Raw genomic sequence first — 14275 nt, forward strand, 5'->3', positions numbered from 1 at the left:
AATACATAAACGAAGGACATCGATTATATTGAAATGGAAAGTAGCACAGTGGATAAAATGGTGGGCCCATTCAGGAAATCAGGAAGATTCATCTCCCTGAGTTTAAATCTGGCCTCAGACACTCAATAGCTGTGTGAATCTGGGCAGGTCACTCAACCCTATTTGCCTCAGTTTCCACATCTGTAAAATGATCTGGAGAAGGAAATGGCAAACCACTCTAGTATCTCTGGATAGAAAACCCCAAACAGGGGTCACAGAGAGTGAGACGTGACTGAAATAACTGAACGACAACAACCAAGAAGTTGTCTAAATATTTAAAAATGAATAAATTCACAGGATCCAGTATAAGTACCCCATTTTAGAGGGTAGGGTTTGGTTTAGCCAAGCAGCCATGTGTAAAAAAACAAACTGGATCAGATAGAGGAAGTCCCTTGATCACTTTGGTGAACACATAGGGTGGTAAACTTTATTTGGGATTAATCTATATTTATGGATATGTTCATGGACAACTGCATTGAGAGGATTGGGGGGGATTTACTGAGGCTCAATAACATTTTGGGAGGAAGAAGGGGGGAAGAGGAGGAGGATATATCCAGGGAACAGTCTTCATATTGAGCCATGGCTGGAACAGATTCTGGAGAGCTTGCTGTAATAGAACTGTGTCCCTTTGATCTTTTTTTGTGGACCTGGATTAGAAAATCCCTGAATTTTAACCCCTCCTGGCTCTGAGAAAACTACCTGGTTCCCACGGGAAAGTCCCACCTCCAATCTCACCCCTCAACAATCTGACAGTTAAGTTTTCAGTGTGAGCACTTACACTGGAAATCAGTAAACCCTACAAATAAGGACCTGATTAATTTTTTTGTTGTTGTTAATTGTCTAATGCCTAGACTTAAGATAGTTATTGAAAAAATTTTTAAATAATTCAATAAATAGCTAGGCTATTTCAGGCTAGGGAAAGAACCGGTAGAAAGGCGATAATAAAAGTGTATCCTGCAAGGATTAAAAACAACATTTACTAGAACAATTCAGAGGTGAAAGGGGAACTGAGAGGCCTTCATGTCACAGATGAAGAAACGGAGGCCCAGAAGAGCTTAGATAACTTAGATAACGAGTAGTAAGTAGGAGAGTCAGAATATGAACCTTGGACTCCAAATACCCTTCTTCCTCCCTCATTACTGAACCACCACCCAACTACTGAATAGTTAGTTGGCTTGGATAATTGGAGGGCTTTTGTCCTGGGTAAATGGAAAAACTTGTCATTTTCAAACTTGGGATTTTGTCCATCTCACCTTATGTTTGAGACCCTGGAAGAGGAGTCTGGCCCATGTTGGGCCAGAGAGCAGCAGAAGTAAGAGTGGGGCTCCCCTGGGAAGAGGGCCTTCTACCTTGGAGTTTAGAGCACAGGAACCGGGCTGATGTGCGTATTCTTTCCACTGAGTGGAGAGCAGAACTCTTGGACTCTGAGCTTCAGAGAGGTCGTGTAGAAGAATATATGGAATAGATAGCAGCATTGCCCGCACCCTAGCTTTCTACAAGAGTTTCAAGAGTTCCTGAAGCCTATACATTGGATTAAGGATTAAATGAATGAAAGGGTGTTTGGGGAAGACAAGAATCCTGGCAAGAAGGGAGTCAATAGTCAAAAAAAGCATTTATTAAGGGCTTACCATGTGCCAGGAATCAATGATAGAAAGAAAGATGCGGCCGCTGAGGACGTTTATGAGCCCGCCAGGTTATGGCAAATGGGCTGAGGGGCGGAGACAGAGTGTGAGCTTTTATTTTTACTATAGTCCGGCCTCCCACAGTCTGAGGGACAGGGAGCGGGCCCCCTGTTTAAAAAGTTTGAGGACCACTGGCTAAACCAGCCAAGGAGCTGGTCTTCTCATACAGAGTCTATTCAGGATAAATTGGAGCAACCTCGCCGAAAAGGCCCTGGCATATCTAGAAAGGTTCTGTAAAAAGAAGGTTTGAGTGGAGACCCGAAGGAAGCTGGGAAGGAAGGAGACAGATGAGAAGGGTTTCCCTTAGGAGATAGTTGGAAAAAACATTCAGATCGGGAGAGTTCTTATTTGAGCAGGGTTTGATCTGAAGGCACATGAAGAGGGATAAGATGTAAGAAGACTAGAAAGGTAGGAAGTACTGAGGTTGTGAAGGGTTATAAAACCCGTGTGTTTTATATGTAATCCCAGGGGGGATAGGGAGACCCCAAAGTTTACTTAGTAGGTGGTGGAAACAGTAATAGACCCGCACTTTGGGAAGGTCATCTTGATAATTGAGTGAAAGATGGACTGGGATGGGAAAAGACTTAAAAGAGATGAGGGCTTGTAATGTAAGAGATGAGAGTGGAAAGGTCACAGGAAGAAAGGTTCAGGTTAAGGGTGAGGACAGTGAGAGATTGGGAGTGTCACTGTACAATGACAGCTGGGAGTTTAGAATCATTGGGATGGGGTGTGTGCTAGTAAATGTTTAACAATCAGCTCCAGGAGGAGAGGATGGGAAATGTTTGCAGAATATACTTTTATTTATTACTTGAAGGAGAACTGCCAAGGTCCGGGCTAGCTCCTCTGAAGGGCTCAGAATCAGTCCTTGTCAGGACAAGCAAAAGTCCTTGCCCCACGTTGTGGGCGCCAAATTGTAAAGTTCTGTCGTTTCGCAATTATAATCCTTCTCTGGGAGGAGGTCTCTTTTCTGTAAAATCTTTCCTCTGTGAGCAGGTTTCTGGGGAGCTCTGAATCTCCCCCAGCTCTTGTCCTTCCCCTCCTCCTCCGGGCAGCCATCCCAACTCTGGCCCAGACTCACTCCTTGCTCAACGTTGTCTTCTTTTAGCTTCCTAGAGAATGGGCGTGTGAGAACTCAAGGGCTTGTGGGAAAATTACTTCAACCAATGAACTTGCTCCTTTTAAAGGTTGTATAAACTTCTTTTCATATGTAAACTCCTCCTCAGAAGTTCAAAGGGGTAAACTCCCCTTAAAGGCCAGAACCAAAGGTGTGAACTAGAGAATTGTTAAGTATAGATTTAGCACTTAGTAAGAACCTAACAGAGAACCTCTTTTTTTTTTTTTTTTTTTTTTTTTGCAAGGCAGTTGGGATTAAGTGACTTGCCCAGGGTCACACAGCTGAGATCGAATTTGAACTCAGATCCTCCTGACTCCAGGATGAGTGCTCTATTCACTGCACCATCTAGCTGCCCCAGGATATACTCTTAAAGCTAATTTTCATTTTTTCCAAAATTTTCTTTTGGTTTAATAATATTTTTTTCAAATAAATGCAAAGATAGTGTTCAACATTCATCTTTGCAAAACCCCGCGTTCCAAAGTCTCTCCCTCTCCCTCCCCACAACAGCAAGCAATCCAATATAGGCTAAACATGTACAAATCCATCATTTTCTTAAATCTATGCAATCCACACACACACACACACAAAATAAATCATACCTTAATTTGTAGCAATTGCCATTCTGGGTGTGTAAATGCTAGCAGTGAAAATTTTACCATGGGCTTTCTGAGCCAGTTTGAGCTTGCTCCTCTTGGTTGGGGGTATATTAATCATGGAAGAATGAGTTCAAGCAGAGGATCAATGATCGGAAAGAGGTCTATTGAGGGAGACAGGTAATTAGTCTGTCATGGATTCCTCCCCACCTCGATGGCCAGCCTTGTGGCAGCTGGGAATGTTGCGTTCAATCAATCAGGCCTAGGAAGCCCATATGACAGGGGGGGGCGGGAAACTCCTGACAGGAGACAGGTGCTAATAATTTGAGTCAGATCTGTTCAGGAATGATTTCCCACCCTGGAAAGGCCCCTGGAGGGAAGGCAGAAACCAGAGGCCTTAGGTCTAGTTTGGGGCAGCACAATCCCACAATCCGATCCACAGCAAGAAACACGAATGGGATTTTCTTGGCAATACCAGCCTCTGGGTCCCCCACTAGGCAAAACCAAATTCGAAGGTTCTAAGACTCAGCCCTCTAGAGGGAGAAGGGAAGTCTTTGGGCAACATTCAGCCTCTTGAAGGGAGAAAAGAATTGACCATGTTCCTGAAACTTGAGGAGCAGCAGCAAAATCTAAACCTTGATAAACGAATACCGACTGAACTTGTACGTCATTGGTACTGTGAACCCCCAGATGCCTAAACTCTCTCCCAATGGAAATCAACAATTTATAGACAAATAGAGATTAGGCGATTAAGCTCTTACTGTGTACCGGGCATTTATAGTCCAAAAATTAGAGTTGCCTAGACCCCAATAGCTGAAGGATTTAAATTGGCAGTTTACCGAGGAAGAGGCTATCAACAACTCTATGAAAAAAGTGCTCCAAAGCACTATTAAAGAACAAATTATAACATGTACTTTAACATATTTAACATGTATGGGACTACCCGCCATCTACAGGAAGGGGGGGGAAGGAGGGGAAAAGTTGGAACAGAAGGTTTTGCAAGGGTCAATGCTGAAAAATTACCCATGCATATATTTGGTAAATAAAAAGCTATAATATATATATATATATATAAATTAAAGTATCTCTGAGGTCTTGTGTCACGTAGTCCAATTGGGAAGGATCATGAGAAAGGAAAATAAATGCTGGAGGGGCTACAGAAAAACAGGCACTCTGATGCATTATTGGTGGAGCTGCAAATTTGTTGATCCAAGCATTCTGGAAAGCAATCTGGAATCATGGCCAAATGTCATTAAATTGAGCTCAGTGACCCAGTAATGTCACTGCTAGGCCTATGGCCCAAAGAGATTTAAAAAAAAAAAAAAAAAAAAGGAAAAGGACCCAGATGTGCAAATATATTTGTATATAGTATTCCTCCCTTTTTTAAATCAAAAAGAAAAGACTTGGAAGCCTAGGAGGTACCTATCAATGAGGGAATGACTAAACAAATTTTGGTCAAAATATATAATGGAAAAGAAGTAACAAAATGGATGATTTTAGAGGAACCTTGTATAAACTAAGGCAGAGTGAACAGAACCAGGAAAACAATTTTTACAACGGCATTCTTCTTTTTTTGCCAATATGAAAATTTATTATCCAAACAAATTATACTTTGGTCAGACCCTCAAAAAAACAAATCAAACAAAACATAACCTCCCTCTGTACTCTGAGACCCTCATTTCCCTTTCAGGATGTGAATAATGCATTTCATCATCAGTTTTCTGGAATTATAACTCATCATTGTGTTGAGCAGAGTTCACAAAGTTCTCTCCATGCTATTGTTGCTATTGTATACAATTTCTTGTCATTCTGCTCACTTCCTTCTTATACAACAATGTTCTAAAGGAAAACAACTTGGAAAGACTTTGGAAGGGTGATTTATGTCATGGGCCACCACAATTCCAGAGAAATCCTGATGGAACCTGCTACCTATCCGCTTGGAGAGCGTTAATGGGCCCAAGAAGTCATTCATGGCCAATGTTGGAGCTTTTCTTGTTCTTCCACAGGTATTTGTTGTGGGTGCGGGGAGACCTAGATGGGTACCCCCTGCCAGAGAAAGGAGGGGAGAGACGGAGAGACCAAAAAGAGAGAGCAAAATAGACAGAGACAGAGAGAGAGGGAGAGGGAGACATACAGAGACAGATTCAGAGAGGGAGAGAGACAGGGACAGGGAGGAAAGGAGGGAAAGAGTATAAGGAAAGTGAAAGGGGGTTATTAGGGAATTTTTGTAATGAATTTTCTTTAATGCACAAGAAGAAATAGGAGGAATCACAGATAAGCAGGACAGCTTGGAAAGTGACATGTTGGACTTTGTTCATTCAGATTAATTTGCTAAAAACAGAAGAGACTTACTTGGAAAGCCCCACTGGGTCCCACCAGTAGTGTACAGCTGGTACCCAGCTCCCCTTGCCTCCAGGCCTGTTCTGGTAGGCCCCAGACACTATCACCAGCCCTGCAGTGATGAGGGGGAGATGAAAGAGCTGGACTTTGCCCTGGATATTTCTGCTCCTTATTTAGACAGCACATATCTTGTGAGAAAGGAATCACCGTTCCAGCAACCCCTGGTCAGGGCCTTCCAGGCAGGGTCCCCTCGGGTGGTAGGTGCCACAGGGCTAGAGATTTGCCAGGCTCCCTGGGGCCAGGTGGGACTTCCAGAAGGCTGCAGGGTTATCTGCCTGGTACCTCTGGTGTTCCCCTGAGGGGGGGGTGGAATCCAAACATGTCAGCGCCGTATGCCGGACCCCTCTTTGAGTTTCTGAAGTAGACCAGGGACTCACCTGGATGCTAGGGGCCTACCTCGGTCTGCTGGTATCTGATCTGTGCTCATCTCTCTTAAATTTCACAAATAAGGCAGAAATGAACCCCCCAAAGTGTAACAGAAGTTGCCGTGTCTGCCAAGGGGAACTCCAGGGAAACGGCGATTCAGTGCCTGGCCTTTCTGGGCGAGATAAATTTTACAGCTGTTTCTGGCCATGTGGCAGCCCAACTTTGAAAGGATTTGTAACTTTGGTAATAATAATCATAACAACGATCCCAACAAGCATTTATTTAGCTCTTACTATGTGCCTGACACTGGGCTGAGCACTTTCCAATTATCTTATTTGACCCTCACAGCAACCCTAGGAGGGGGGTGCTATTATTATCCCATCTTACAGATGAGAAAACTGAAGCAGAGTTTAAATGACTTATCCAGTGGCCCACTAAGTGTCTGAGGCGGTGTTCCAACTCAGGTGTTCCCACCTCCAGGCCCAGGGCCTTATCTGCATGATGCCACAAAACCTTCCAGGCCCTTTGATCTTCTCTCACCCCAGGACAGCAACAGTGGAGTGGGGCACTTTTTCATCGATAAAAGAGACACGACTTTCATCTGGATCTCTCTCCCTTTGCTCCTGAAGGTGGGAAAATACAGCAAATTTCTAGTGAGGGACAGGATCGGCTCTGGGGGTGGACTGACCCTTCCCCGGCCCAGAATCACTTGCTCATGCTCACTAATAACCTCATGGAAGTGACATCGGCTGCACCTGGAGGAGGAAGAGGACCCAGGGACTGCACCTCTTGGGTCCCGTAGGGGTTCCTTAATATTAGGCCCAAGTCTGAGACTGACCACTCCTTTTGTTAAAGACTCTGGACAAAGGCAGCACAGAACAGTACAAATCCCCCTTCAAAGCATCCCTGGAAGCATCTTCCTCCTCAAGGTGCAGTGGATGTCACCTCCATGAGGTTATTAGTGAGCAAATGAAACCAGAGCCCAGTTAGACTATATTGATCAGAGAACTCCCCCCCCAAAATTTCCCTGCAAAACAGCCTGGATTTTTATCCTGGTTCTGTTCCTTACTACCTAAGTGAAGGTAATCAAGTGCTTCCTTTGTCAATGAGAGGGCTGGAGCAGGTGGATGGCGGTCTCTTTCTGTCCTAAAAGCTCCTGCTTCTCATGGCTTCCTCCAGAGATCACCATGAGTTATCGGCTCCCCCAGCCACGCGGAAGACCAGCTCTGGCCAACAGCAAACAATCAGACTCCCAGTACTTCTTTCCTGTTTTTCTTTTCGCCTAAGTGCAAGGAAATTTCGTGGGCTTGGATAAGGAAGGGAGGTTTTCTGGGAGACCGGTCTTGCTTACTTAAGTGATTCTTGTGATAGGGAAGTAAGTCCCTCTCGCTTCCTCCAGCACAGGACAAGGTTTCATTCAGGAGCAGCAGTGGAGAGTCTCCACTTCTCCTTAAAAAAGAAACTTAATCTTCATCTAACGGGTGCCATTTGTGCCACACTAAGGACATTTACTTAACACACCCATTTTCCAGGAATCACATCAATAAGACAACATGCAGAAGGCGGGCAACAGGTCGTGGTTGGAAGGAGCGCTGACTGGGCACTCACATTTGTGGGTTGGGCCCCTAATAGAACAGTAATTATTTCAGGGTTAAACAGCACCCTGTGGGTTTCCGATCAAAAACTATCACTTAGGAGTTCCCACTAGTGGATTCGTCTTTAATAGTTGGCCAATGGTCACAATTAATTCAAAACTGTGGCATTTACTAAGATGACACAGTAAGAACCATCTTAACAAGATGTTACTCAACTCAATTCACTCCCTTATGTTTGGGGAGCACTTTCCCATAAATATACAAAATGGGCCGCGTAGGGATGAGGCAGAGACATACAGAAGACACGGCTAAACAACTCCACCACGGTTCTGGCCCTGCAGGTCCCTTCAGGTCCTTTCTCAAGGGCTCATCCTATTGCTCTCCTGTATGTGGAGTGCAGCGATGGATGAGTACCTAGACAGTGTAGCAGAGAGAGCGCTGGACCTGGAGTCAGGAAGACTCCTCTTGGTGAGTGGGTGCAAATCTGGCCCCAGATACTTACTAATTGTGTGACCCTGGGCAAGATGCCTCAGTTGCTCAGCTGTAAAATGAACCAGAGAAATTCACGGCATGTCCCAGAGAAGGATGCGGCAACCCACTCCAGTGTCTTTTCCAAGAAATCCCAAATGGGGTCACAAAGAGTCAGACACAACTGGAAAACAATTGAATAACAACACTTACAGAACCTCCACTGGACAGGTCATTCAGTGGGGTTCCCCTATATAGCTTCCAGAGCTAATTAATTCTCCTTGGACTCTATAACTGGTTCTCTTTTCTATTACCTGTGATCATATTCACTGGAGCTACCTCTAATGACCAGGTGAGATGTCTTCTATTGGAAAGTGTCTCTGATACAAAGCATTATGCAGATGGTAGAATGGAAAGAAACATTCCCCCTTATCCCCCCACCCCCCTGCCCTGCCCTGATGCACTCTGATAGATGGACCAGAAAAACACAGAGTGATTCTCTCAATAATTGGTGGGTATCACAGTGTGATTCTGTAGAAGGTGTAATTCTGGGAAGGTCTCTTCATCTCGTTTGCCTCAGTTTACTCATCTGTCAAATGAGTTGGAAAAAGAAATGGCAAACGCCTTCAGCATCTTTGCCAAGAACACCACAAGGACTCACAAAGAGCAGGATGTGGCTGAAAACCAATGCCGACTTTGTCCAAAGATACACTAGATATACCGCCAGTGGTCACTCTCCACAAAGCCCTCTGGCTGGGTCATCTCTAGACCTAGAGAGCTAGCTTTCTGAAGGTATGACCAGCCTCCACCCTCAAATCCCATCAAAAAAAGTCATAAAGAAGTACCAAGGGCCTGGCAATGCCTTTGCCCCTTGTTTAACAAATGTAAACCTGGTTGTTCTGCATCAGCTGCCCTGGGGCTGGCAGAGACTCAGTTGCTCAGGGCTGTCCTCCCTAATCCCCCCAACATACCAACGATATATATAGAACTCCTGGTAACATGGAAGCTGTTATTGTCCCCGAGAGCAAATGTCCGGGATCATCTGATAAGCTGCCACTTGCACCTGAACTCCAAGGTGAACCTATCCCTCTGAGCCCTGTGCTCTATGAGCAAAGTAGAGCTGAATGAGCCCAGAAGAAACTCAAGATGCGCAAAGTTGGGGAGTCCACCCCAAATGTTCTTAGGGACTAGTTGCGCCCCCCCCCACTGTGGCAGCGCATCCCACATTGGTCTGATCAGCCACAATTGGACGCTGTAACTTGACTCATTTTGGTGCTCCTATAAAGAAGGACACCAACCGTAGCATCCCATGCCATCCATCCCTCTTCTGCTTTGTAAACCTTACCATACTCTACTTATATTAGTATCATTATTATCTTTCCCCCATCATATTCTTTAATTCCTTGACATGTTGTGACATCTTCCACTAAAAAATGAGAGCCTTGAGGGCAGAGACTATATAATTCTTCTTCTTTGTAAGTCTAGGGTCTAGTTCTAGGAAGTATACAATAATAAATGTCTGTTGACTTACTGAATATGAACAAGGTATATGCTAATCTCCAAGTATTCCTATTTCTACTTCATTAAAGTAAGCCCTTTAGCCCCACGTGGGCAAAAATGCAGTGGCAAAGAAAGTGAGTAGATGCCCATCAATTGGGGAAGAATTGAATAAATTATGAGATTTGGAAATAATGGAATATTATTCCATAAAAAATGATGGACAGGCTGATTTTAGAAAGACCTGGAAAGATTTACATGAACTGATGATGAACCAGGAAAACATTATACACAACAGCAAGACTGTGTGATGATCAACTATGACAGATTTGGTTCTTCTCCTCGGGTCAGTGATCCAAGGCAATCCCAATAAACTGTGGATGGAAAACGCCATCCGCGTCCAGAGAGAATCAGGGAGACTGAATATAAATCAATACCTGCTATATTCACTTTCTTTCTTTCCCCTTTTTTTTCTCATAGTTTTTCTCTTTTGTTCTGATTTTTCTCTTCTAATATGATTCAAATGGAAATAAAAATGGATCTAGCAAAAAAAAATGTTATTTTACATGTAACTGGAGAAGATTAAAATATTTGTTTAAAAATTAAGTCTTTTAATATACTATAACACATTTAACATGTATGGGATTGCCTGTCATCTAGGGGAGGGGGTAGAGGGAAGGAGGGGAAAATTCGGAACAGAAGTGAGTATAAAGGATAATATAAAAAAATTGTAAAAAAATTACCCATGCATATGTACTGTCAAAAAAATTATAATTATAAAATTAATTTAAAAATTAAAAAAAAATTAAGTCCTTTAGCAGAATCCAGACTGAGTTATTGCAATGTTAAGTTAAATTATATATTCTGTAAGGGTCTACTCTGTGCAAAAATTCCATTCTTGACGCCGGGACTGCAAAGATGAATCATAACATAGTTCCATCCCTTGAAGACGTTAAAAGCTAGGTTCTTACAGATAATAAAAATGATTTATTTCTTTCAATACAATTGTATGAGTAGAACCTGAAGGTTTGTAACATACAGTATTATTTGAAGATCACAACAATACTGGGAGGGAAGGGATTCCCATTTTATGGATAAATACACTGAGGCAGACAGACTTTGGCCCAGGGTCATACAACTAGTTAGTGCTGTCATCCAGTTTTCAAGTCCTTGTAATCCAATCTCATTATTCCACAACATGCATAAGCTCCCAAGCAGCTTTTTATGAGCTGCCTGGTTAGGTTTAGCAATCATGTAAAACTTTAGCCCGGGGCAGCTAGGAAATAAAGTGGATAAAGTCGGGCCTGGGGTCAGAAGACTTGAGTTCAAATCCACTTTCAGATATTTACCTGCACAAGTCACTTCCTTCTGTTTGACTCAGTTTCCTCATCTGTAAAATGAACTGGAGAAGGAAATGGCAAAGCCCTCTAGTACCTCTGCCAAAAAAAACCCCAAATGGGGGATGGAAAATGCTAATCACACCAGAGAGAGAACCATGGAAACTGAATGGGAATGGAAGAGTATTTTTGCCATTTTTGTTTGTCTGTTTTTTCTTTCTTGTGTTTTTTCTTCGATCTGCTTTTTCTTGTAGATGATAAACGTGGAAATGTGATCAAAAGGATAGCACATATTTAACCTACATCGGATTGCTTGCTGCTTCCTTGGGGAGAGGGGAGGGAGGGAAGGAGGAAGAAAAATTGGGAAAATAAAATAAATGCTATTTAGAAAAAACTAAAAGAAAACTCCAAATGGACTTAAGGAGATTAGGCACAGCTTAAGTGGTGCAACAAATCAACAACAAAGGTTTTAACTCTCCCCAGGAAAGGAGAGGCTTAGTACCTTCTTTCAGCCAGAAGAGAGCAGCAGAGAGCAGCATGTGGTCAAACGCTATTGGAGAGGGATGTACACAGTCTGCAGAAAGCCATCTAGGTGTGCTTACCTGGCCAAGGCCGGAGCCAAATACGGCTCTTGTCATGTTTCCTGCATTCTGGTGCTTCATAGGATCACACCTATTTTCTCTTCTATCCCCTGTGGAAAAACAGGGGATAGGGAAATATTTAGTTTTTATTTCATGTCTTTTGAGAAATCATTTTCTTGTCACTTAATCAGGTATAACATTTGACTGGAAAATGTATTCTTCTTTGCCTTTATAAGGAAACTCACTGTGGGGGCTTGAGACTGGCTTTTTCTCGAAGCTGGGCTAGTTTTTGAGGGGCTCATGTGTGAAGGGAGCCCAGTGGTTACCTGGGAAAAGAGTTTTCAATTTCAGATTGATGGTCCTGGTACTGGGGCTAAATGGCCATGAGAACTTGGACAAGTCATTTCTCTGATCCCTCAAAATCAGAAATTTCATTAGCTTGCCCATTGAGACTCAGCCACATTTTAATGCCTGTCTTGTAGTTCTGTGATCTCAGGAAAAGTCAATGCCAGCATTCAGGTGATAGCTTTCCTGAACTCAGTGAGGAGGATCCATCAGTCAAATAGGAATAAAAATCCCTGCATCTGTATATGTAGTCAGGAGTGCTGGGAGCAGCAATATAATATTGTGTGTCCAAGTTCTTAGAAAATAATGTGCTGCTTAGCTTTATTTAACTGCTTTTCTTCCTTCCTTCCTTTCTTTCCTTCTTTCTTTCCTACTCCCTCCATTCTTCCCCTCCCTCCCTTCCTTCCTTCCTCCCTCCCTTCCTTCCTTCCTCCCTCCCTTCCTCCTTTCCTCTCTTCCTCCCTCCCTCCCTCCCTCCCTTCCTTCCTTCCTTCCTTCCTTCCTTCCTTCCTTCCTTCCTTCCTTCCTTCCTTCCTTCCTTCCTTCCTTCCTTCTTTCCTCCCTCCCTTCTTCTTTCCCTCTCTCCCTTCCTCCCTCCCTTCCTTCCTCCCTCCCTTTCTTCCTTTCCTTTCCTTCTTTTCCTTCCTTCCTTCCTTCCTTCCTTCCTTCCTTCCTTCCTTCCTTCCCTTCCTTCCTTCCTTCCCTTCCTTCCTTCCTTCCTTCCTTCCTTCCTTCCTTCCTCCTTCTTCCTTCCTTCCTTCCTTCCTTCCTTCCTTCCTCCCTCCCTTCCTTCCTTCCTCCCTCCCTTCCTCCTTTCCTCTCTTCCTCCCTCCCTCCCTCCCTTCCTTCCTTCCTTCCTTCCTTCCTTCCTTCCTTCCTTCCTTCCTTCTTCCTTCCTTCCTTCCTTCCTTCCTTCCTTCCTCCCTCCCTTCCTTCCTTCCTCCCTCCCTTCCTCCTTTCCTCTCTTCCTCCCTCCCTCCCTCCCTCCCTTCCTTCCTTCCTTCCTTCCTTCCTTCCTTCCTTCCTTCCTTCCTTCCTTCCTTCCTTCCTTCCTTCCTTCCTTCTTTCCTCCCTCCCTTCTTCTTTCCCTCTCTCCCTTCCTCCCTCCCTTCCTTCCTCCCTCCCTTTCTTCCTTTCCTTTCCTTCTTTTCCTTCCTTCCTTCCTTCCTTCCTTCCTTCCTTCCTTCCTTCCTTCCTTCCTTCCTTCCTTCTTCCTTCCTTCCTTCCTTCCTTCCTTTCCTTCCTTCCTTCCTTTCCTTCCTTCCTTCCCTTCCTTCCTTCTTTCTTTCTTTCCTTCCTTCCTTCCTTCCTTCCTTCCTTCCTTCCTTCCTTCCTTCCTTCCTTCCTTCCTTCCTTCCTTCCTTCCTTCCTTCCTTCCTTCCTTCCTTCCTTCCTTCCTTCCCTCTCTCTTTTTCTTTCTTTCTTTTTTGCTTTTTCTTTCTTCATTTTTAGAAATAGCTCTGTGTGGCAGAGAGGAAAAGAAATACAGGTGAAGTAAAACCCAAAGCTATCAAAATATTAGAAAAAAAAAAAAAAGCTGAGGCGTCAATATTCTCTTATCTCTCAAGTAATAAAGAAGAAGAAAAGATGGTCCCCCTGTAGTCTCTACCTTGCCTCCTCTTCAATTGTAGTTGTCAGTGCTGCCCAACTCAGTGCTTACCCCTCTACTCATTTCTCATTCTATCCATGTCAGCAGGCTCTCAGCCCTTTGGGAGCAGGACTTCCTTTTATCCTTCTTTTGTTCCCCCATAACATGATGGGACATGGGGAACTTCATGCGATTCAATTCTATCATGGATTATGTGGCTACTCTGTGGTATAAGGCATGTCCTAAGTGTTAGGGAGACCAAGACAGAACAGAACAGGCCCTGCCCTCAAGATGCTTACATTTTACTGCTAAGAGGGAGACACAAGAACAGAAATAAGTGAATAAAAGATAACTGGAGGAGACATGAATAAATGGAAGGCTCGGAGGAGGTTTTATGGAAGTGTTACATAAGCTAAGCTTTGAAGAAAATAAAGGGTTTAAAAAGGCAGAATTGAAATGGGAGTCCATTCCAGGTATAATATGGATCCCCCATTTTGATAGCTTTAGGTTTTACTTCACTTGTATTTCTTTTCCTCTCTGTCACACAGTGAGCTATTTCTAAAAGAAAGAAAGAAAGAAAAAAAGAAAGAAAGAAAGAAAGAAAGAAGAAAGAAAGAAAGAAAGAAAGAAAGAAAGAAAGAAAGAAAGAAAGAAAGAAAGAAAGAAAGAA

The 14275-nt window shown here is 43.6% G+C and overlaps 1 protein-coding gene across 1 annotated transcript in view; it reads right to left on the reverse strand.

The window, feature by feature from the left end:
* Window positions 1-14275, reverse strand: part of BICRA (BRD4 interacting chromatin remodeling complex associated protein) — an 85566-nt gene that overhangs the window by 70976 nt on the left and 315 nt on the right. Inside the window, 1 exon segment of the mRNA XM_074306915.1 lies at window positions 11694-11782. The gene's annotated coding sequence lies outside the window, so the exon portion shown is untranslated.

This window comes from Sminthopsis crassicaudata, chromosome 3, assembly GCF_048593235.1.
Source record: "Sminthopsis crassicaudata isolate SCR6 chromosome 3, ASM4859323v1, whole genome shotgun sequence".
Taxonomy (NCBI): Eukaryota; Metazoa; Chordata; class Mammalia; order Dasyuromorphia; family Dasyuridae; genus Sminthopsis; species Sminthopsis crassicaudata.